Genomic DNA, 23,475 nt, shown 5'->3' with positions numbered 1-23,475 from the left:
TGTGGTTATCTGCCATCTATATAGGTCTTTGGTGTTCAAATCTTTTGCCCATTTAAAAAAAAATTTGTGTGTGAGTTGTAAGAGTTCTTTATATTTTCTGGAACAAAATTTTTTTTTTACCAGAAAATATTTTCTCCTAGTCTGTGGCTTATCTTTTCATTTTCTTTACATGTTTTTTGAAGAGAAGCTTTTATTTTGGCAAAGTCCAATTTATCATAGTTTTGTTTCATGCTTTTGGAATCCCAATAAATCTTTGACAAATTTTAAGTGACAAAAAAACTATTGTTTTTAATATTTATAAACAAAACTTTATTAATTAGTCATTATTAAAAAGAGAAGGTGGAAGGAAGTCCAGGTGAAACAACGTTAATAGCAACTGACACCCTAAAGTCTTCCTTCATTTTGAAGAATACAATTAAGCTCTATATGAGCAGCATTCAAAGTTAGAAAGTCACTGCAACACTGTTTTATTTTTGAGATGGAACAACATAATATTTTCCAACTATTCAAGCTGCACTGAATAACAAGAACACAAAATTATAATAAAGACTGAACTAAGGAAAGTAATACTATTTTAAGGTTACAGTAGCTGGAAACTGCTTAAAGATGGCTTAACATTTTGCCTTGTCTGAATAGTAAAAGTTATTTACATGACTTGCCAGACACGTTGTCAGATATCAAAGCACAGACCTAAAATCACAAAAGGCTTGAATTACTTTATCTCCTTGGGCGTCAGCTTGTTTGTAAAGCCAATGTTAACATGAATAAAACAGCGTATATACGATAAGCATCTTTTTATTTATTTTTAAATGTTTACTTTTGAGACAGAGAAACAGAGAGAAAGTGCAAACTTGAGCAAGGGAGAGGCAGAGAGAGATGGGGACAGAGGATCCGAAGCAGGCGCTGTGCTAAAAGCAGACAGCCTGAACCACGATATCACCTGAGCTGCCCCTATGCATCTTTTTAGAAGATAGTACCTTTAATGCAGCATATATTCAGCCCCCAATCAGGGCAAAATTACTAACAGCAGCACAAAGGTAAAACCCTTGCCACAGTTAAAACTAACAAAAATTTTCTAGAACAAATGAGGAAGTGATGGCTAAGCGAAGACTTGAAAGACAAAGCAATAGTAGACCAGGTGAACCTGGGAGCCATGGTTGGAGATAAAGTTGTAAGAAGTAAAAAGGGCCAGAAACAGAACCTTATGTACCAGGAATGTAATGATTTTTGTCCTCAAAGCAGTGGAGAACCACCAGGAGTTTTTAAGTGAGAGACTATGACTCAGAAGGGAGAACAGCTAGAAGCCTACAGGGCCATGGTGACTTGAGTGTGGACTGGGAGGTGTTGATGAATTCAAGAGACACTAAGGGAAAAGACTCAACCAATATGGGGACCTATTAGATGTGTGGGGTGAAGGAGAGGGGAAGTTCAAGCCAAATTACTTAACTCTCTGACTAGAGTGGATGGACATGGGTAAGGAAAAGAAGCAGCAACAGCCTTTTGTGGGGTTAGGGTAGGTAGTGAGAAGAGTTCATGCAAGGAAATGATGAAAATCACTTTAATAGTTCAAAATAATTTAAAAATTGAATCTAAGATTGTATAGCTGAAATATAAGAGGTTTTCTCACTCTGGCCCCAGTTTTTTAGTGATCTAAAAAAAAAGTATAATTTGGATAAGTTATACCTGCTTTAGGTTCTACCGTGTATGAGTTATAAATTAGTGTATATACACTCTCAGTTTCTTCTTGATATACTTAGGAACTTCATATTGTCTATGAAAGCTTTGCTAATTAAAAAAAAATGCAACCAGAAAAAATAACTGAACTAACCCTGTCTGAATTATCCAGCTTAAAAATTATTCAACTAAGTAAGGCTTAGATCAAACTTACGACATTAGAAGAAATATTGACAAAAAGTTTAACAGTAAACAGTCATAAACACATAAAATATATTTTTTAAATATTTATTTTGAGAGAGAGAGAGAGAGAGAGAGAGAGAGAGAGAGTACATGCATGTGTGCAAGCAGCTAGGGGTAGAGACAGGGAGAGAGAGAATCCCAAGCAGGCTCTATGCTATGTACACATAGGAGTGGATGGGCACATAGGTAAGTCAGGATCCCCAACTTCAAGGATTTTACCATCAAGTACAGAGACATGGGGGGAGGAGGTTAAGTTATAATACAAGTTTGCCTTCTGCATCCCTTTCCACTTAAGTCATACTTGTTCTTCTGTGTTGTTTTGTTGACCTCATGGCTGTAATTCTTAATGGCTATTTAGTATGTCATTTTGTGCATGTACAGCAGTTCACTTACTGAGTCCTGTAAGACATGACAGCCATTCAGAATTATTCAGTATAACAATTAATGACCATCTATCTATTTCTATGTTTAAAATGCTTTTCATGCTGTTTCCATAAGAAACAGAAATTGAATGAATGGATTGTTTAAGGTTTATCAGGCATAATGTCCAACTGCTTTTCAAAAGTTCTGTATAATTGTTCACAACATTCCTATTAGGCAATTGGTATTCTTTAAAAAAATCTGCTAATTACATATTAGGAAAAAGATCTCATTGTTATTTTTAATTCCATCTGTGATTACATGAGGAGGGTGAATTTTTTTCTATGTATTTGGTTATTTTGTGAATTGTTAATTCATAATTATTAATTCATTTATAATTCCAAGTCACCACTGACTAGGCTTTCTTTCCTCTAGCTTCCCCAGTCCACCACAGCAGGTTTCCTCCAGTGGTGGAGAGATCTACTTCCCATTACAGATCTGGAGAAGTCAAAGACTCCATGTTCACTGTCATTTTAATGGGTGTGTTTCCTTCAACGTTCGTGGGCAAGGAACAGGTTGACAGGTTGGATTCTTCTTCAAATATCAAAACAAGGAGAGTTTACCATGTGTCACTAACACTTTCACTGCGACTCCTAATCCTCCTCAGGCTGAGAGTTTAAAAAGAAACTTTTTTCGAAAGCAGATTTCCAAAATTAGCATGGGAACCAATGTTGTTGCAGCATTTGTATGGGTAGGGTGTATGGGTAGGATGTCTAGTTGGCTCTTAATGCGTACAATCATAATATCATGTCCTATCATCTCTTCTGCTCGGTTCCTCCTGAAAGCATAGATTCCTCTCGCAGCCTCTCCTCATGGGTATGCTGGACTGGGGCTTCCTCCACCCTGGCCCACCCATCAGTGCCATCTGTTTCCTGCCTTCTAAAACCTGGAAAGTCTCTGCTTTGCTCATGGCCTACTCTCCTTTGCTCCTACTCTCAGTGCTTGTGAGTTTACAAATTTCTGTTTATAAATTTTATTTTCCTCTGTCATGTCACAGGAAGTTGGGGACACAGAGGAGTCAGTCTATTGGCTTTCAGTACAAACGAGTTAAAATCTTCAGTTGACTTATTTGGAATCCCAAAAATTTCAAATTCAGGAACTTCGAAAATCTCAACTAAAGAGTCTAGTTAAGATAAACCTCAGTTTTAAAGAATACAATCAATTTTTTTTTTTTAATTTTTTTTTTCAACATTTATTTATTTTTGGGACAGAGAGAGACAGAGCATGAATGGGGGAGGGGCAGAGAGAGAGGGGGACACAGAATCGGAAACAGGCTCCAGGCTCCGAGCCATCAGCCCAGAGCCTGACGCGGGGCTCGAACTCCCGGACCGCGAGATCGTGACCTGGCTGAAGTCGGTCGCTTAACCGACTGCGCCACCCAGGCGCCCCAAGAATACAATCAATTTTAAGTATTCAGTACCAATTATCAATTTTCAGTATCAATTTTAAGAATAAATAGGTTTCCTGATATAAGTGACCAAGTAATCACACAGAAAGAAAAAAAGAGGTCAGCCAGTGGTCTTCACTGCTACAGAAAAGTGTTGATATGATTTCTTTTTCTAATGTTTTCTTTATAGCACTGGGACAGCTTAGCTAAAACTAAGAATTTATAAAGGGACATATTGATCCGTCATGCTCTGCAAATTAAGTACTGAAACTATTTTTATAAATCAGTAACTTAAAGCTAAAGATGAACTCTACAGCAATAAAGAGAAATTCCCTTTGTACCAACTAATCTCCACAACAGCTCTATAATAGACCACTTGCTGAGTTTCTATTTTGTGGAAATACGGTAGCCAATTCTTTTTATTTATTTTTATTTGGAGGGGGGGTCTGCAGTAACTTTATTTTAAGAGAGAAACCAAAGTTCAATAAGTCTACATGATTGGAGCAGATAGTGGTTATCTTTCCAAAGGGTGAAGCCTGAGCCCAGCTGGCGGCACACAAAAGGTTAAAACCAGAGCCCAGATACCCTCTTTCCTGACTCTGCCCTGCATTGCCCACTCGTGACATGAGATGAGACACTGCACAACTGCACTGAATGAAGTAAGGGGTCCAACTGGGCAGAGGCAACATCCCGTCAGGAGACAATCAATCACTAAGAGGATGCTGAAATCCAGTGCAGTTACCCCTTCCATGTTATTCTTTGATAAGGAAAGTGAGGGTATGGGATGAGAAGTAAATTATACACTTCTTCAAATAAGTCAATCCTATAGGATGGGGCTGACAGTCCATCAAGCAGCAGAATAGGATGAAAATCTAGGCTAGTTATAGATCTCTGTGCCTCAGGAAAAGAACAGCAATAATAAGGGAGAAGAGAGCAACATTAAAATGTCTGAAAGTATTAAAAAGAAAGGCCTTTTTTCTTTTTCTTTACTTTTTTTTTTTTTACATTTATTTATTTTTGAGAGACAGAGACAGCATGAGCAGGGGAGGGGCAGAGAGGGAGGGACACACAGAATCAGAAGCAGGCTCCTGGCTCCGAGCTGTCAGCACACAGCCCGATGCTGGGCTCGAACCCACGACCCATGAGATCACGACCTGAGTCGAAGTCGGACGCTTAACTGACTGAGCCACCCAGGTGCCCCTTATTTTTCTTAAATAAGACAGGAAACAACATCTTTTATTTTCCTCACTGCAGCGGCAGCAGACTTGCTGGTTTTCATGAAACACGGTTTCTGGAACAAGGTCTGTTGATAAGCTTGCCCCATCACCAGAGGACAAACACAGGGCTGACTGCTCATGTTAGAACTAGGTCTTCCCACAATGCCTCTTGTAGGTGCTCTTCGCATTCTAGAGCTACAGAGGTGTCCCCAACACCAAAAGGTGCTTCTGTTAAAGCTCCTGATCTATTGCACTGGCGTGATCGACAGGTTTTTTGGGGGCTCTATCTTGCACATGTACACTCTTTTGGAACACTGGAATTAAAGGATGAGCAGGAGTTTGGTTTTGAGCCACAAAGTTTCAGACACCAGCCACAGATGCCTCTGCCCCATTTCACTACATGTTCTTTTCTGAAAACACATTCAGTGGTTGAGTGTTAAGTACTGTGGTTGAAAGAAATGACTTGCTCACCACCATCCACCCTCCTTCTTCCTCTGTGTGAATCTCACAACCACAGAGGCTGTAGACAGGAAGGTGGTCTTTGTTCCCTCTAACCAGGGAAATTACTTGGTGACCTAGTAAGTGGCATGGACAAGGTAGTCCACGTTGCCTGAGGTGATCATTTGTCCGGGAGATGGAGAACTCCTTGGTCAGCCTCTCCACCTGCTCGAGCTTTAGTCCTGTGAAACCAAACATGCCCATCTGGTCAGTGATGTGCTACCAGTTGTGGCAGGAGCCCTCCTTCCTGAGGAGGGAGACCAGCTGAGTCTGCACGCTAATGACGTGATTGGCCATGCCTTTTACTTCCTGCAACCATGGTTTCTGCAGGTCAGGGCTGGTCAGGATGGTCGAGGCAATCCGTGCTCCACTGATTGGAAGGTTGGAATGCACCAGACAGATCAAAATCTTCAACCGTGACCCCACCCTGTAGGCTTCATCAGCATCTTTCCCGACTACAGTGAACGCTCCCACACACTCACCAAATAAGCCATGTTCTTGGCATAGGATTAGCAGAGACAAACATGAATGCCCTGTTCAGTGAAGTGGCATACAGCCCAGGCATCCTTGTTGCCATCATCCCTGGCAAAGCCTTGGTAAATAGGCCATGTCGAGGAATGCAAAGAGATTGTTTTTCTTCACCACTGTTGCTCTATCTTTCCAATGCTTGGGGCAAGGGTCCTCTCCCGTGGGGCTGTGGGCACGGGTACGCAGGAGAAGGACGCTTTGCTGTGGCATTTTCGAAACGTCCTCTTTAGCGCCTGTGAAGTCAAAGCTGCACGTCTTGGGGTTAGAGTATTGATTAACCATGTAGCCGCAGGCCAGCGTCCCTGAAGATGGGCATGTGATTTCCTCAGAAGCGTTTGGGCAGAAAGGCAGCTCAGCTGAACTTAAAAAAAAATCTTTGCAGAAAACTGGCTCCAATCTTCAAGGCCCCAGTTTCAGAAACGGTCTGCATGGTGACATACCAGTTACTTTTCAACGTTTTGTTGTTCTCACCCAGGGCTGGTTCTGCAGATGCCTCACAAAATTCAGCAAGTCTCGCAATGGGAAGGTATTCTTTGTCAAATACTTTGCAGCAATCTGGTCCTCTGCCTTCCAGACACTAGGGAGCACAGAAGGCTTTCCATTATCATCTCAGTAGGCACCAACTCCCAGAATGATCTGTTTGCTGTTGGTGTTTCTCTTAAAGGCTCCTGTGACTCCCAGGATGGGATCCGGGAGCCCCATCTCCATATGGGTCCACCAGGAGCTGGCTCTGCCAGAGGCCGCAGCGGTGAGGCCTGGGTGGAAGGCGGTAGTGACCCTGGACAGGACACAGCCAGAGAACAGCAGGGCCAGGGCAGGTGGCAAGAAGGCAGTGGGTAACTGCAAGGCAGAGTGGAGGGCCAGCTGCCAGTTCTTTTTAAATAGCAACAGGGAGCCATTCAAAACAGAGAAAGAAAGAAAACACGAACTAGTAACCTTTGAAATTCTGACTTGCTCTTGTGTGCGGCATCACACATCCATCCATTCACATTAAGCATTTGGTACGTACTCTGTGTGGTTTACTGTAGACGTATGGCACAGCAAAATGACAGGAAATATCACGGTTTTTAATTAAAAACTCTAACAACGTGGGGCACCTGAATGGCTCAGTAGGTTGAGTGTCCAATTTCGGCTTGGGTCATGATCTCACGGTTTGTGAGTTTGAGCCCCACGTCGGGCTCTGTGCTGACAGCTCAGAGCCTGGAGCCTGTTTCAGATTCTGTGTCTCCCTCTCTCTCTGCCCCTCCCTTGCTCATGCTCTGTCTCTCTCTCTCAAGATTAAATAAACATTAAAAAAAAAAAATTAAAAAAAAAAAAACTCTAACAACGAATATAGAAAACAGACTAAGCTTATGTTTCTTTCTTTCTTTGTGTATGTTACTCAAGGCTTTATTTATTTTTATTTTTATTTAAATTCTACTTAGTTGGGGCGCCTGGGTGGCTCAGGTGGTTAAGCATCTGACTTCGGCTCAGGTCATGATCTCACGGTTCGTGGGTTCGAGCCCCGTGTCGGGCTCTGGGCTGACAGCTCAGAGCCTGGAGCCTGCTTCGAATTCTGTGTCTCCGTCTCTCTCTGCCCCTCCCCAACTCATGCTCTGTCTCTCTCTGCCTCTCAAAAATGAAGAACCATAATTTAAAAAAAAAGAAAAGAAAAGAAAGAAAAAAAGACTTGGAAATTCCTTGAAAATCATGAAAACATCCTTTAGCACCTAGATTTTCCTTCCAAAGATTGAGTACTGATAAATCTTAATTTGAGATTTGATCATATCTTACAGTTAAAAATGACTAATTTGTTGATTCATGAAAATAAAGTTTCAGTTCATGACTATATAATTGACTATATGAAAAACATACTGGTCTGTATAAAAGAACTTGTACATTAAAAGAAAAACAACCTGAAGGGAAGATTCTCTCACAGGTGTTTTAGTAGGTGTATGCGCTAGAGTCATCTGGGGAACTTTTGAAAAATGCACTTACCCAGGACCCATGCATGAAGATCCTCACTGAACGAGCTAGGATGCGGACAGTGTATATTGTAAAAGGCTGACCTGATCATTCTAACTTGTATCTTGGTTAAGAATCATCACTCCATATTATCATAAAGTTGAACTATATAAAACTGCCAACATTAGATTTCTTCTTTTACTTAGAAATCAGCAATTTCATGATTCATTTATTTTATTATTTTTTAAAATAAACTTTATTTAAAAATTTTTTTAATGTTTATTTATTTTTGAGACAGAATGCGAGTGGGGAAGGGCAGAGAGAGAGGGAGACACAGAATCCAAAGCTGGCTCCAGGCTCTGAGCTGTCAGCACAGAGCCCAACGTGAGGCTCGAACTCACGAACCGCGAGATCATGAGCCAAGCCAAAGTCGGACGCTTAACTGACTGAGCCAGGCAGGTACCTCATGACTCATTCAATAGACAGTGGCCTAAGACTAAAAACAGCTAACATTTACTGAACATACTACTTTGTACCAGGCACTAAGTTTTGTGCACCTGTTGTTGCCAGTTTTATAACACTAGCCAAGAAGTGGGCAAAGACATCCCCAGACTTTGTGTGGGGAAGTGAGGGGGAAAGAGAGGCAGTTGAGAAGGGGAGGAGGTGAGTCAGGGATGATACCACAGGGCAAATCATCATTGTATTTGGAATAAAGACCACTGGGGTTCTCGATGGATCGATGGAGGCAGAAAAGACCAGACAACAGTAATTTAAAACAAGTCCCTGGGACACCTGGGTGGCTCAGTTGGTTGAGCATCCAACTCTTGATCTGGCACAGGTCACGATCCCAGTGTTATGGGATCGAGCCCCACATCAGGCTCCGTGCTGAGCATGGAGCCTTCTTAAGATTCTCTTTCTCCCTCTGCCCCTCTCTTGAGCTCATACTCTCTCTCTAAAGTTAAGAAATTAAATTAAATAAATAAAACAAGTCCCACATACAGCAACTGCCTATGTGGCCAAGGAAAGGGACAAGACTCCTTGGTCATTTCCAATATGTCTAACAGGCAGAACATGGAACAGAGTGTATGTCAAATTACTCTAAGCGGGAGTGGGTGGACGGTGAATGACAGTGGGTATCAGGGGCTCACTGGGGATAGTCATGGCTCATCAGGAACAGTTGGGAATCATAGGCTGGGAAGTAGACCCACACACAGGTAAGCTTTCAATCTCTTCAAACTGTATCACCAAAAGCCAACCATACATTTAAAATTAAAACATTAAACATGTGCACCTAAATGCAAAATAGGGGTTAGAAGCAAAGGTGTTGCAGCTCATTATCACTTAAGATTATAGGCTTCAGCACAGATGACAATTTGATGCTCAAAGAGATAACATTCGGAAGGTCCAGGCCCCACAGAAAGTGAGATTTACCCAGGGATCTCATCCAGTAAAATATCCCCTTCAGTATACTAGCCTCTTTCTTCCAATTTTACACGTGATAGGATTCTAACAAATTATTTTCATTTTTACCTACAAGTTTCACTGCAAGATGTTTTTTAAATCAAGTAAACATAATGCAACTGAAGAACCACAGAAGGAAGTCTTAAAATATTCTTAATCCTCTCATTTTTCATAAAAGGAAATAAGGGCTAGAGAAGAGTTAAGTCACTTGCAAGAAATTCCACAGAAAGTTGTGGTAGAGTTAAAACTAGGAACTGACCCGGGACGGCATGATCCCGCAGAATCTACGTATCTGTGCCAGTGCAGTTAGAGCAGGCGTGCAATCACTGTGTACTCACAGATGACTTTAGAAGCCAGTATCCCATATCCTCATTCTTTTGCTCTATCCCAAAACCCGGAGTTCAACTCAAGGGATGGGCTGACCATGTTTATTAGTAACTGGTACCCACTTACAGGCTTCCACAGTCACCAATCCATCATACTGGATGACTGAGTTCAAGTAACCTCCTGAAGGACTGGTCTCACGTGATCTGGAAATTTCATGTTATGCCAGGTGTTGAAAAACATGGTCTGGGTTAGGCAGTGGCCGGTGCTGTATGATGACACAGAAACTTGTTCCAGTAAACCCTCTTTAACAACAAAGGATCCTGTTTCCAGATAACTGGCTGCTGCTCAGAAATCACATTTCTTCCTTTCTGGGTTCTTGCCATCTCTTGCTATCAGGAGATGATATCAAGAATCAATAGTGCCTTACAGAGACTCATAACTAATTCCAAATTAGTGAACCTTGACTCAAAAGGTTTGAAAGGAAGAAAAATAAAATAGTAAAACCTCTTACAGGCCATTTTACAAGATTTCCTACTGAAAACCAGCAAGGACGAATAGATGAAGCCTGTATTTAGTTCCAGTAGACTAAATTCTTAAGCCTAAATATAGTTGTCATTCACATAAACCCAAGAAGCAGAAACAGGAAAGTTCAGGTAGTTCTGAACTTTGAATTACTAGTTCTATTTCAGTTGAAAGGATGCAATTATAATGTATAAAGCTTGGGAATAAATTTAAGATCTTGGAATAAGAGTTTTGACCCTGCCACCCCAAAAATTATGTATTAACTAAAATACCAAAGGGACTCAACACCCCTTATTGTTAATAATGTCTGCCTTTTTATGTAAGTATAACCTATCACAATAAAAAGTGAAATTAGTTTGACATGGCTTAGCTAAAATTCTTCAAAGACTCCGTAAGTGCTCTTAGGTTGAAATCTAAATTCTAGAACATTGTCTCCTTATACCACGTGCCCCTGATCCCTTTTTTATGCTTCTCCCCTCAAACTTTATATATCTTAATCCTATGCATTTTCCAATTTCTACTAGTGAAGTATGTGTGGACATTTGGGAGAGTTTGGGTGAGGGGGGAGTATGGATTAAACAATAACAAAGTAGGTCGTAGGTAGTTGAACAATGATACCGAGGAAAGAGTAATAGGCCCTGTAGGAACTGGCATGACACAGGACTTGAAGCAAAAGATATACCTGAAGCGAGTTTACAATGATCACATGTTCTGAATACTATGTCCAGATCTACTTATCATTTTTTAAATAAAACAATAAAACAGGGATTATAGTATGAAGAAAAGATTAAATATTTAAATATGACCCACTGTAATCCCCCCTAGCATTGCCACACCCCTTAATACATTGCTCTGTTTTCTATATAAATTAATTAGCATTTTCTATAGTTTCTAGAATTATGCAGTATGAACTCCATCAGGCTTCTTTCACTCCATGTAATTTTGAGATACATCCCTGTTGTTGCCTGTATCAGTAGCTCTTTTCCTTTTACTGCTGCACAGTAGTCCAGTATACAGCGTTACTACAATTCATTTATCCATTCATCTATTGGTGGACATGTGGGTTGTTTACAGTTTTTGACACCTGTTGACAAAGGTGTCAAAGGCAATGCAATAAAGAAACGACAGTTTTGTGGTTTTGTCTTTTGGTTTTTTTTTTTTTAAGTATGCTCCATGCCCAGCTTGGAGCCCAATGTGGGGCTTGAACTCACAACCCTGAGATCAAGACCTGAGCTGAGATCAAGAGTTGGATGCTTAACTGAGCCATCCAGGTGCCCTAGGATAGTCTTTTCAACAATGATATTGGAACAATTAAGATATCCATATGCAAAAAAATGAACTGAGATCCATATTGCAAAACTTCTAGAAGAAAGCAGAGTTAGGCATATGACCTTGGATTAGGCATATGACCTTGAGTTAAGTAATGATTTCTTAGCTAGAATGCCAAAAGCAAAATCCACGTAAGAACAAACTGATAAACTGGACTACCTCAAAGTTAAAAACTTCTGTTCTTTAAAAGACAGTTAAATAAACAATTACAATCATCGACTACATTCCCTACAATGTGCCTTTTATTCCTATGATTTATTCATTCCATAATGGTGACAGATGGCAAGTATATTTGTGGTGAGCACAGCATAATATATAGACTTATTGAATCACTATATTATACCTGAAACTAATGTAACATTGTGCCAACTATATTCAAATAAAATCAGTTTTTAAAAACGTATTTTCTGCCTTCAAAAGATAAAAGTTAAGAAAATGAAAGGATAGGGGCACCTGGGTGGCGCAGTCGGTTGAGCGTCCGACTTCAGCCAGGTCACGATCTCGCGGTCCGTGAGTTGGAGCCCCGCGTCGGGCTCTGGGCTGATGGCTCGGAGCCTGGAGCCTGTTTCCGATTCTATGTCTCCCTCTCTCTCTGCCCCTCCCCCGTTCATGCTCTGTCTCTCTCTGTCCCAAAAATAAATAAAAAACGTTGAAAAAAAAAATTAAAAAAAAAAAAAAAAAAAAGAAAAGAAAATGAAAGGATAGAAAGGTCCCAGTGGAGAAGCTGAAGTCAACGTGGAATCTGAATATTCAAAATAGATGCAAAACTGTCTCAGCATGGCAGACAAGTAAGTGCACTGTTGTGGGTGATGGTGCCACTGGTAAAATGTGTCTCCTGATACCCTACCAGACACACTTCCATCTGAACATGTACCAACTGTTTTTGACAACTATGCAGTCATAGTTATGGTTGGTGGAGAGCCATATATTCTTGGACTTTTTGATATAGCAGGGCAAGAGGATTATAACAGATTATGACCATTGAATTATCCACAAACACATGTATCTCTAGTCTGTTTCTCACTCTTTTCTCTGTCCTCACTCAAAACATGAAAGAAAAGTGGGTGCCTGAGATAATTCACCACTGTGCAAAGACTCCTTTCTTGCTTGCTGGGGTCCAAACTGATCTCAGAGATGACCCCTCCACTACTGAGGAACTTTAAGAATCAGAGAGGCCTATCACTGCAGAGACTGCTCGCAGGCTATCGAGTATATGGAGTGCTCCGAACTCATACAGCAATGCCTATGGAATGAACGTGTTTGAGGAAGCAATACTGGAGGGCCCACAGCCAGAACCAGAAAACCCGCAGGTGTATGCTGCTATGAACCTCTCTCCAGAGCCCTTTCTGCGCAGCTGGTGTCAGCATCGTGCTAAAAGCAATGTTTAAATCAAACTAAAGATGAAAAATTAAAATTTGTCTTTCCAATAATGACAAATGCCCTGCACTTAACCCACATGCGCTGGTGTGAGACAAGGCCCATAGGTATGGCCCCCTTGCCTCCCCTGATACTAGTTAATTCTGAGTGATTCTGTATTGTCAGAAAAGTGATCAGTACTAGTTTTTGTTCTGTTGTTTCCAAAAAAAAAAAAAAAAAAGTTTTCATTGTTGTTTAAGAGAGAGGCCGCTTGTGATGACTCTGTAACAACCAATTCGGGTTGCTGAAGCTTCTCCCCGGTTCCACTCTGGAGAGTAATTGGGGACATCTTGGTGGTATTTTTTATTTTCCATTTTTAGGGTGTGTGCTTGCTTTGTTTTATTTAGTCTTTAAAAAAAAGTGTCATTAACCAGTGGACAGCCCTTAAGGGGAACAGGACAAAACTGATTCCACATTCCACTTCCTAGATCTAGTTTAGAAAACACGTCCCCAACCCCAGCCCCCACCACCCCACTGGTGCTCTTAGGAGGTGTGTAGTAATGGCCTCATCAGGTAACACACTCCTTTTTGAGAGGTGACTCTTCTGCCTCCCCTTGAGTAGGTCCAGTATTTGATGAAACCCATAAAAGCAGGAGCTACCTGATCTGCCCCTCCTCTTTTCTGGGATGCACTTTACATGGGACTGTGACTTCCAAGGAGATTTGTCTGCCATTTGCTGAGCTTTTTTTTTTTTTAAGCTAATTTCTAACTTCTTTCACTGATAAATGAAGAAAAGTATTACATCCTTTGAGATATGTCTAATGGATTGAGTTTATAATTTTAAAAAATATTTTTCCCCTTTCAAAAAGAAAATGAGAGGCGCCTGGCTGGCTCAGTGGGTAGAGCATGCGACTCTTGATCTCAGGGTTGTAAGATCGAGTCTCATGTTGGGTATAGAGAGTACTTGGAAAGGAAAGGAAAGGAAAGGAAAGGAAAGGAAAGGAAAGGAAAGGAAAGGAAAGGAAAGGAAAGGAAAGGAAAGGAAAGGAAAAAGGAAAGGAAAAAGGAAAGGAAAAAGGAAAGGAAAAAGGAAAGGAAAAAGGAAAGGAAAAAGGAAAGGAAAAAGGAAAGGAAAAAGGAAAGGAAAAAGGAAAGGAAAAAGGAAAGGAAAAAGGAAAGGAAAAAGGAAAGGAAAAAGGAAAGGAAAAAGGAAAGGAAAAAGGAAAGGAAAAAGGAAAGGAAAAAGGAAAGGAAAAAGGAAAGGAAAAAGGAAAGGAAAAAGGAAAGGAAAAAGGAAAGGAAAAAGGAAAGGAAAAAGGAAAGGAAAAAGGAAAGGAAAAAGGAAAGGAAAAAGGAAAGGAAAAAGGAAAGGAAAAAGGAAAGGAAAAAGGAAAGGAAAAAGGAAAGGAAAAAGGAAAGGAAAAAGGAAAGGAAAGGAAAAAGGAAAGGAAAGGAAAAAGGAAAGGAAAGGAAAAAGGAAAGGAAAGGAAAAAGGAAAGGAAAGGAAAAAGGAAAGGAAAGGAAAAAGGAAAGGAAAGGAAAAAGGAAAGGAAAGGAAAAAGGAAAGGAAAGGAAAAAGGAAAGGAAAGGAAAAAGGAAAGGAAAGGAAAGGAAAGGAAAGGAAAGGAAAGGAAAAGAGAAAGAAAGAAAGAAAGAAAAAGAAAGAAAAAGAAAAATGGGAGAAAATGTTTCGAATTTAAAACAAAATACTGAGGAAAAGACAAAGGCAAATTCTGGCTCACTGGCAGGTTCTAATGATTTTTTCTGGTAAAAAGTGAATGGAGGTGCCTGGGTGGCTCAGTCAACTGAATGTCCAACTCTTGATTTTGGCTCAGGTCATGATCCCAGGGTCATGGGACTAAGCCCCGCACTGGGCTCTGAGCTGACTGTGGAGCCTGCTTAAGATTCTCTCTCTCTCTCTCTCTCTCTCTCTCTCTCTCTCTCTCCTGTCCTCCATGCTTTCTCTCTCTTAAACAAACAAACAAACAAACAAACAAAACTGTCTATAAGCTCCCAGGAAAAAGAATCAAACAGATCAGGAAAGAAGGTGGTAGAGATTGAGATAATTAAATTTAAATTGCTTCTTACTCTATAAATGTACTTTTCAGCTATTTCTGAGATGACCAATTTAATGCATACTTGATACCATATTAAATCAGTGGTGAGAAAAGTTCTTGATCCATACAACTTGATCAAAACATTTTCAATGAAAACACTGTGGCCTAACAGGGTGATGTGAAATGTGTGCATAAGGGTAAAGAAAGCTGTTTACACAGAACCTCTTCTGTGCAGCATTTCCAGCCTTCCAACTGCTCTCTGGGCCTGAGTGGCTACTTCCTTGGTGGTTCCAGAGCATTCTGGACAAAAGGTCTATCAATGCATCTCACCACACTAACTATCAGGGGCTTTTCAACAGCAAAGAGCTACCCACCCCCCCCCCCCGCCCCCCGCCAGGTCTGTAATCCCAGTATCTAACAACAAATAACTGGTACATACACTTTCAAAAAAGAAACTAAACTCTAGAAAATGACTTTGGAGAACAAAGTAATTGGTAGTGGTAAAATCCTGAGACATTCCCCCAAGAAGAACAGGAACTCCAGTAAAGAACTGCTATGGACAGAACGGCTATGGAAGAACTGCTAAAGGAGAGTCGGCACAGGCAACAGAGTCGCGCTGCTCCCACATCTGATAATGCTATATTGTATTACTTGTAATTGCAATGTGTTATGCATTATGGACAAATTAAACCCTGGTCTCTGAAGCTAAGTTAGTTTCCCCAAGACTAATGTTCAAAAAAAGCCTCCGAAAAAAAATAAAATGGAATAGTCAGAAATAATTCTAAATTTAGCAGACACTTCATGCAATTTTCTTAATAGATTAATACAAACATGTCAATGTTACATAACATCTGACCTAAAGCAATTCAATCTTCTGATAATAAGGTCACTTACTAAGATCACTACAGCAAGTGGCAAATTTCTGCAAACATTTTTTGTCTTACCTTATATATGTATTATAAGATTTAGGAGTTTGGGGGGCAGTAGATGTGTTATGTTCATATATCCAACCCAAGAGGTTTATGTAAGATAAGTTTATGGTCACTGACCTATTTTTGCAAATTAACCAAGGACATGAATATCCCAGTCCTTTTTGAGAACCTAATAAGGTTCTACAGATCCTCAACACAGAAGCCTCACCATGGCCCTATTTAAAAACAAATACAAATAGAATACACTTTATACCTGCAGTTATTACTTTTCTTGAATTTGTATGTGAATCATTAGTAAGAACTGATATTTGAAAAAAAAGGCTATCATAATAATCATGGTTGTGCACAGAGAAATTAATGACAAGGATATTTACTGTAACATCCATAATAATTAAGTGAAGAATTAAATTATGGATAGCCACAAAATGGGATTATAAAACAATCATAAAAATGATGCTGAGTACTGAATGGTCCTGGAATATGTTCACAAAATCTGTGAAAGCAGCTTACAAATAATATTCATATATGAACTTTTATTTTATTTATTTATTTAACATTTATTTATTATTGAGGGACAGAGAGAGACAGAGCATGAGCATGGGCAGGGCAGAGAGAGGGGGAGACACAGAATCTGAAGCAGGCTCCAGGCTCTGAGCTGTCAGCACAAAGCCTGACGCGGGGCTCGAACTCACAAACTGCAAGGTCATGAACTGAGCTGAAGTCGGACGCTTAACCGACTGAGCCACCCAGGCGTCCCTCATGTATGAACTCTTGAAACAGATTATGTATTAGTAGAAACAGGAAAAACATCAGACTGCAAAATAAAATTTCAGAAAGAGAACTCTAAACAGGGGCGGCACATGAGAAATGTGTAATTTCCAGGGCTTTTTACTTATCTGAATTCCAGTGTTCTGTCATGTTACTTTTGTGATCAGAAAAGAAAAAGCTTAGGAAAAAAGAAAAATATATTTAAACAGTGTTTTTGTGGTGGGGCTTTAATATAACCAAACTGTCACTAATTGCTGCCGTGGACAGTTACAAAAACATTGGTCACCGCTCGGCAAAGCTGGAAGTACACAACATAACACACAATTTTGTAGACATTCAAGTGAGTCTGTGTAGTTAGCCTCCAAGATGTCTCCCAACAATCTCCACCTCCTGGTATTCACACCCTTCTGTAGTGTCTTCCTGTGATGTACCAGGGCTGACCTGTTTGACCATTACAATACAGTGGAAGTGACGGCATGTCACTTCTAGGATTAGGTTATAAAAGACTAAGGTTTCTGTCCTGGACACTCTCTCTCATCACTCCCTTTGGGGGGAACCATGTTGTGAGTAGTCCTGTGGACAGAAGTCCATGTGGCAAGGAACCGAAGCCTCCTGCTAACAACCACATGAGTGAGACAGGAAGCCAGCCTTCTAGACCTAGCCCAGTCTCAGATGACAGGAGTTCTGGCTGACACCTTGATTGTAGCTTCATGAGAGACTGAGTCAGAACCACACAGCTAAGCTGCTTCTGATTCCTGACCCACAGAAACTGTGAGATAATAAATGTTTGTTGTTTTAAGCCAATAAGATCGTGACAATTTCTAACACAGCAATAGCAGGCTATATAGTTAGCTTATACCTTTGGAGAGCAGAGTCCTTCTAAGAACCCACCTTAGGAAAAAGCACCTAGGCTATAACCCATTTTGCTCTAAATTCAAAGTTCTGATTTCCTATCCGGTCTGACCTAAACCAGAAAAGGCATCTGAATACCTTTTACAAAATATTCAGTTCCTTAGATTTGCCTTCTACTTCCCTTCTCCCACTCATATTTCATCTCCTCTTTCAGTTACTATAAGTCTAGGGTTGACAAACCCCTTCTGCAAACAGCCAGATAGCAAATATCTTAGGCTTCTCTGCAGCAACCATGCAATCCTACGGCTACAGCTTGAAAGCAGCCATAGACAACATCTAAATAAATGGGCACAGCTGCATTCCAACAAAACTTTCTTTTAAAAAAACAGTCGGTAAGCTGAATTTGGCTCCAGAGCTGTGGCTTGCCAACCTGCTATAAATGAAAACTAGTAAGACCAATGTTTCCAACTCAGGCAGCAGATTCCGTTCCCTCTAGCCGACTCCATATATTGCTCCACAAAGCCCTGGCCCCCCAACCAATGCATCAATTTTGTTCCTCTTTACTGAATATACACGTTATTTCAACTATCTTAAAAGACAAAACAAAAACTCTCAATCCTGCTTCCATTTCTCCAGCTCAGTGTGTCTAAATTTGGTCCTCTCCTCCTCCCCTCTTAATCAGGCTTTTGTTAAGATCCTGGATTATCTTCACACTGTTAAGTCAAATCGTCAATTCTCAACCTTCATTATAGATGACCCAGATGATCACTCCCTTTTTCTTAAAATACTGTGTTTGATTTCCAGGACACCATAATCACTTGGCTTTCCTCAAATCTCTATGGCGCTCCCTTTCGATCCCCTTTGTTCTAAGTGTGGTGGACCTCAGGGTTCAACTTGAACCTCTTTTTTCTGTCTACGTTCATTCCTTCATAACCTCACTCAGTATACTTCGATAAGAGATGCGACCCAACTTTATACCTCCAGATTTCATCTCTCTCTTGAAGGCCAGACTCCCATTCAGCTGCCTCTGACAGCTTCAGCTGGTTGCATTCCAAATTTAACTGTCCCAATTCCAAACCGTCCAAAACTAAACTCCTAATTTTACCTACCTCAACCTGCCTCTCTCTCAGTTTTTCCTTTATCTTAGTAAACAGCAAACCCATTCTTTGAGTTGCTCAGGCCATACGAGTCATTTTTGCCTCCTCTTTCATAGCCCACATCTGATCTCCTGGCAAATCTGCAAGCTCTACCCTCAAAATGTATCTACTCCTGAGAAGAATTTCCATGTTACTCTGAATAACAATAACAGTCTTACAATGAAATGTAAGGTCCTAAGTTATCTTACCAGTCCTTCTACTACTAGAAGGGAAACACATGGCTCATTCCTTCACATTATTTAGGACTCCCCTGGGTAGAATAGAAGATTCGTGGGGGCAGGGAATTTTTCTTTGTTTCCTGTTTGTTACATCTCCATTATTTTATATAGTACACAACACATAGTAGATACTTAATATTTGTTGAATAAATGAGTTAACTGTGAGAAGAGGCAAAAAATACTTTCTAAGGCAATAGAAAACATATTGGTAAAATAAATTGTATGTTAATTTTTTTCTCACTTCCTACTTTCAAAGTATTTTTTAAACATAATCAAAGCCCCTGGTAACTTATGGCAGAAAGAAGACTAGCAATGAGTCAGCGGTCCTAGGTTGTGCCACATACTACTAGCCTCTAGAGACTTCAGTTTTTCTTTAATGACTGCACAAGGAGCCTTGGACCCTTTAAAATCAGTAAACATACAAAATTTTGCATCTGACTTCAGAGACTTATACAATTACAGATACTTTCCAAACCCACAGGCATTTGACCACAGCCTCTATTTTATAGAGGTGTGTTGACAGGGAAGTCTAACTTCCTGGAAAAAAATGTCCTGCTATACAGAAGTGTCAGAGTAGCTGATAAGCTGGTGACACAGAAGTGAAACAAACACTTATTAAAGGGCTGAAAATGTCCAAGGCTTTATGTTAGATACAATTAACACTGGAAAGTAGGAATTTTCTTTGTTTAGATTTTTGTAATAGACCATGTAAATGAGCCCCCAAAATTATGTAGCATGTCCAAGGTCACACAACTAATAAATGGCTAAGCTAAAATTCAAATACAGGTCTATGAAATCCCAACCTACACTATTCCTAATGTATCATACACCAAAAGTTTTGGTTTACAAGGACACAACATATCTGGGATGGCAACAGAAACTGATGGAATGTTTTGATCAGAGAGACAACTAACTGGGCTCTACCTCTAGCATATTTACAAAAATTATCTTCCTAGCTGAGTCATAGGTCACTATGAAGGATAATTCCAGAGTTCCCAGAATAAGTCCCATAAGGGCAGAGGTTATGTAGACTTCCTACTGGGAAGAACCCACTCCTAAACAAATAGGGATACTCAGTTATATTTCTTCATAAAAACTAATACATACTCCTACTTATTTTTCAAGGAAAGGAAGCTAAAATTTGTGGATGAATGCCCACCGTGTTCTAATATTTTGCAGTATTTATTAAAATGACCCTGTAAGGAAGTCAGGCATCAAATAGATGCAAAATACTAGACTCAAAAGACTGTGGAAGATATTACAAATCTTTGATATTAACAAGCTGATGTAAACAGAGCCCATCTGTTTCCAAGTGCTACTGCTCAGATCTATCTACTTGGATATTCACAAACAACTCAAACTCAAAATCATGATGTTCTTCCTCCTATATTCCCCTTCTCAATGAATGGCATCCTCATCCACTCAGGCTCAGGAACCCACACCAGAAACTTCCGTTATTCTTGATGCCTCTCCTTAACTTTTCATGTGCAATTAATCACTCAAGCCCTACACATTCTACCTCCTCAGCATTTCAAATGCATCTGCTTTTCTTAATTCCCCTGATCCAATTCAGGACATTATCGTATTGGCCTGAGTTGTTCTAAGAGTCGTATTATCCTCGCCTGATAGCCTGACCCCTTCCAATGCATTCTCTAGAATATCGATCTTGAGAGCAGGCTTCTATGCACCCCAGGATGAATATAAAATGAACCACTGGAATATGGGAAAAATCAGAACTTGTATTTACATGTGTTTCTAATGTTAGAAAATGAGAAATTAAGCTTTACTAATAGCCAGCATACTGACTGACACTGGCATCCTCGCTGGGTCTCTGTCAAGTGGGGAAGGTCTATGTGGGGTTTGAGAGGTAGGCCCTGAGGGAAGACTGAGCAACCCGAGAGAGGTGGAGAGTAGTGCTCTCACAGCTGTTCACTGTCGGGATATTAGAGTGTGTTTTTTAGTTTACATGACCCAGGTAGGTATGTGTAAAAATTATTCTCTACGTTTTACCTAAAACATCTTTACAAGACAGATAATTTAATAAGCTTCCTGAAAAGAAATAATGAATTGAAAAGATTCGTGCAAGTGCAGGTGAACAACAAGACAACGGCAGGGCTTTAACTCATTTTCACTTCTAGTCTAAGCTCTTCATCAGTTTCATGGAAGAAAACGATGACAAAGTAAATCAGATCTGAGAAGGCCAAACTAAAATGGAGGACTGAAATGGCAATATGCATTTATGTATGTAATTCTGTTAGGTTTAGGTCTGGCCTCTGACAGAAAACCCAAAACATCGGTTAAAAATAGACCTTAATTTCCATGATGATAGAAGTATACAGAGACAGGCAATCCAGGACTGACAACGTTGCTCCAAAATTATCTAACAACCAGCATGCTTCCAGTTATTTTAGGGGGCAGCTGCACCCATGGTACAGAGGATTCCCAGTCATTACAAATAAGTTTAAGGTATGCAACCCTCTCTACTTTAAGAGCCCTTCCTGGAGTTTCACAAATCATTTCTGCTTGATCTCACTGGCCAGAAATTAGTCACCTGGCCACACAGTTAACTGTAAGGGAGACTGGCATTTGTAGTCTTTATTCTGGGCAAGCCCCACCAATATCTGGGAGTTTCATTTACAAAAGAAGGGGAACACTGAGATAAGCTGTCTCCAACACTTGGTATAAACGATAAACCTCATGCTGTTCCTCATTAACCAAGATTTAGCCACAATATCAAAATACAAAAAACAAAAAAGATATGAATAATGAAGTCCCCCCATCCACTGTAAATATGGTGCAAACTGATGTGAGGCAAAATCTGAACTGAATAGACTAGAGACTATTTGTACTATTGATTTACTTAGTGTGTATAGTCGTACATTTTGCTGCAGAAATAGTATTTCATTAAAGGGTATTACACCAAATTATGAAATACTTAGTATATGCATAAAATTATCTTTCTTAAGTTCTAAGAATTCTAAAGCCTACAACACATTCATTTTAGATAAAAGAATTATGGAATGGTAGTATGAAACAATTAGAATTATTAAGGTATTTAGAAACTAAGTGAGGGGCACCTGGGTGGCTCAGTTGGTTAAGTGTCCAACTTCGGCTCGGGTCATGATCTCGCAGTTTGTGAGTTCAAGCCCCACAATCAGCTCCACACTGTCAGTGCCGAGCCTGCTTGGGATTTTCTTTCTCTCCCTCTCTGTCTCTCCCCCACTTGTGTGTGCTTTCTCTCTCTCAAAATAAATGAATAAACTTTAAAAAACAAAACACACAAACAAAACTATGTGTCTGGAACAAGAAAGCCTCCATGTTTTTTAGTCCTCTTTAAATTAATGTTATATTGCAGCAAAACTTTATATAATTACTCTGAACTTAACGATAAATGTTCACAAGCATCCATTAAGGCATTCCTATTAATAGTGAAATCTACATTATATTCTATTAACACTTGTTCTTCCTGTCATGTCAAAATGTCTAAAATAACACAGAAAACAAAAGGTCAAATTAAAATGCATTTGCAACAAATACTGGAAAACATACAGGTTTTTGGCTAACAAGAAGAATAAGATTCTTGGACAGGTAGATTAAGGTGCAAATGTTTCTAACATGTCAGTTAAAGTATTTTCTAGATTCTAAAATAACAGCACACAAGAGCTGCTTTTTATTTGCTAAAAGAGCAAGGGGTCTCAGAGAAGGTTATCTCCAAAAGTAAATTGCTTCTTTCATAAAAACAGTGTGTTACATGGAAAAACAATGTAAATATACCACTGACGGAGCTATGTGGATGAATAAGAGATTCTAGGGTAAGCACACACAGGTAGCACTGCTCTGAAATTTATTCTCTGCATAATTGACAGCTAACATAACAAAACTGAAACTGGAAATGCACAAAATGCTATGTTATTAACATGGTTCATTTTATAAAAATAAGACCCTAAACATACAGAGAAGGATGGGGACCACATCCCCACTCATTTTGTAACATCAACATAATCTTGATATGAAAACCTGAAAAGAAAGAAAAACACAGGCCAATCTCTCATAAACACAAATGGGAAAATATTAAAAATATACAATGGTTGGGGCTCCTGGGTGGCTCAGTCGGTTAAGCGTCCGACTTCAGCTCAGGTCATGATCTCATGGTTTGTGAGTTCGAGTCCCGCATCAGGCTCTGTGCTGACAGCTTGGAGCCTGGAGCCTGCTTCAGATTCTGTGTCTCCTTCTCTCTCTGCCCCTCCTGAACTTGTGCTCTGTCTCTCTATGTCTCTCAAAAAATAAATGTCAAAAAAATTTAAAAAAAAATACAATGGTACATTAAAAAAAAATCATGATCCAGCTGGATTTGAGGAATACAAGGTTCCACTAACAAACTGATGTAATTCACAAAAGGGGAGAAAAATCACACGATTATCTCAACAGATGCAAAAAAGTCAGACAAAAATGCAACATTCATTCACGAGAAAAGCCTTAGCAAATTAGAAAAAGGAGGAAACCTCTTTATACTGATAAATAATTTTTACAAAAACTTAACAGGTAAAATAGGAAATGTTTTCCCCATGAGCTGAAGGATAAGACA

At 39.8% G+C, this 23,475-nt stretch overlaps 1 protein-coding gene and 2 pseudogenes across 2 annotated transcripts in view; 1 reads left to right on the top strand and 2 right to left on the bottom strand.

Moving 5' to 3' along the window:
• RALA (RAS like proto-oncogene A) overlaps nucleotides 1–23,475 on the bottom strand; it is a 71,880-nt gene that overhangs the window by 27,342 nt on the left and 21,063 nt on the right. The window lies entirely within an intron of this gene.
• LOC112866816 (aspartate aminotransferase, mitochondrial pseudogene) lies at nucleotides 3,740–6,936 on the bottom strand (annotated as a pseudogene).
• On the top strand, nucleotides 9,071–13,126 carry LOC112866817 (cell division control protein 42 homolog pseudogene; annotated as a pseudogene).

This window comes from Puma concolor, chromosome A2, assembly GCF_028749965.1.
Source record: "Puma concolor isolate L17-30 chromosome A2, mPumCon1.1.hap2, whole genome shotgun sequence".
Taxonomy (NCBI): Eukaryota; Metazoa; Chordata; class Mammalia; order Carnivora; family Felidae; genus Puma; species Puma concolor.
The sequence above is the reverse complement of the archived record's forward strand: the minus strand, read 5'-3'. Positions and strand labels throughout refer to the sequence as shown.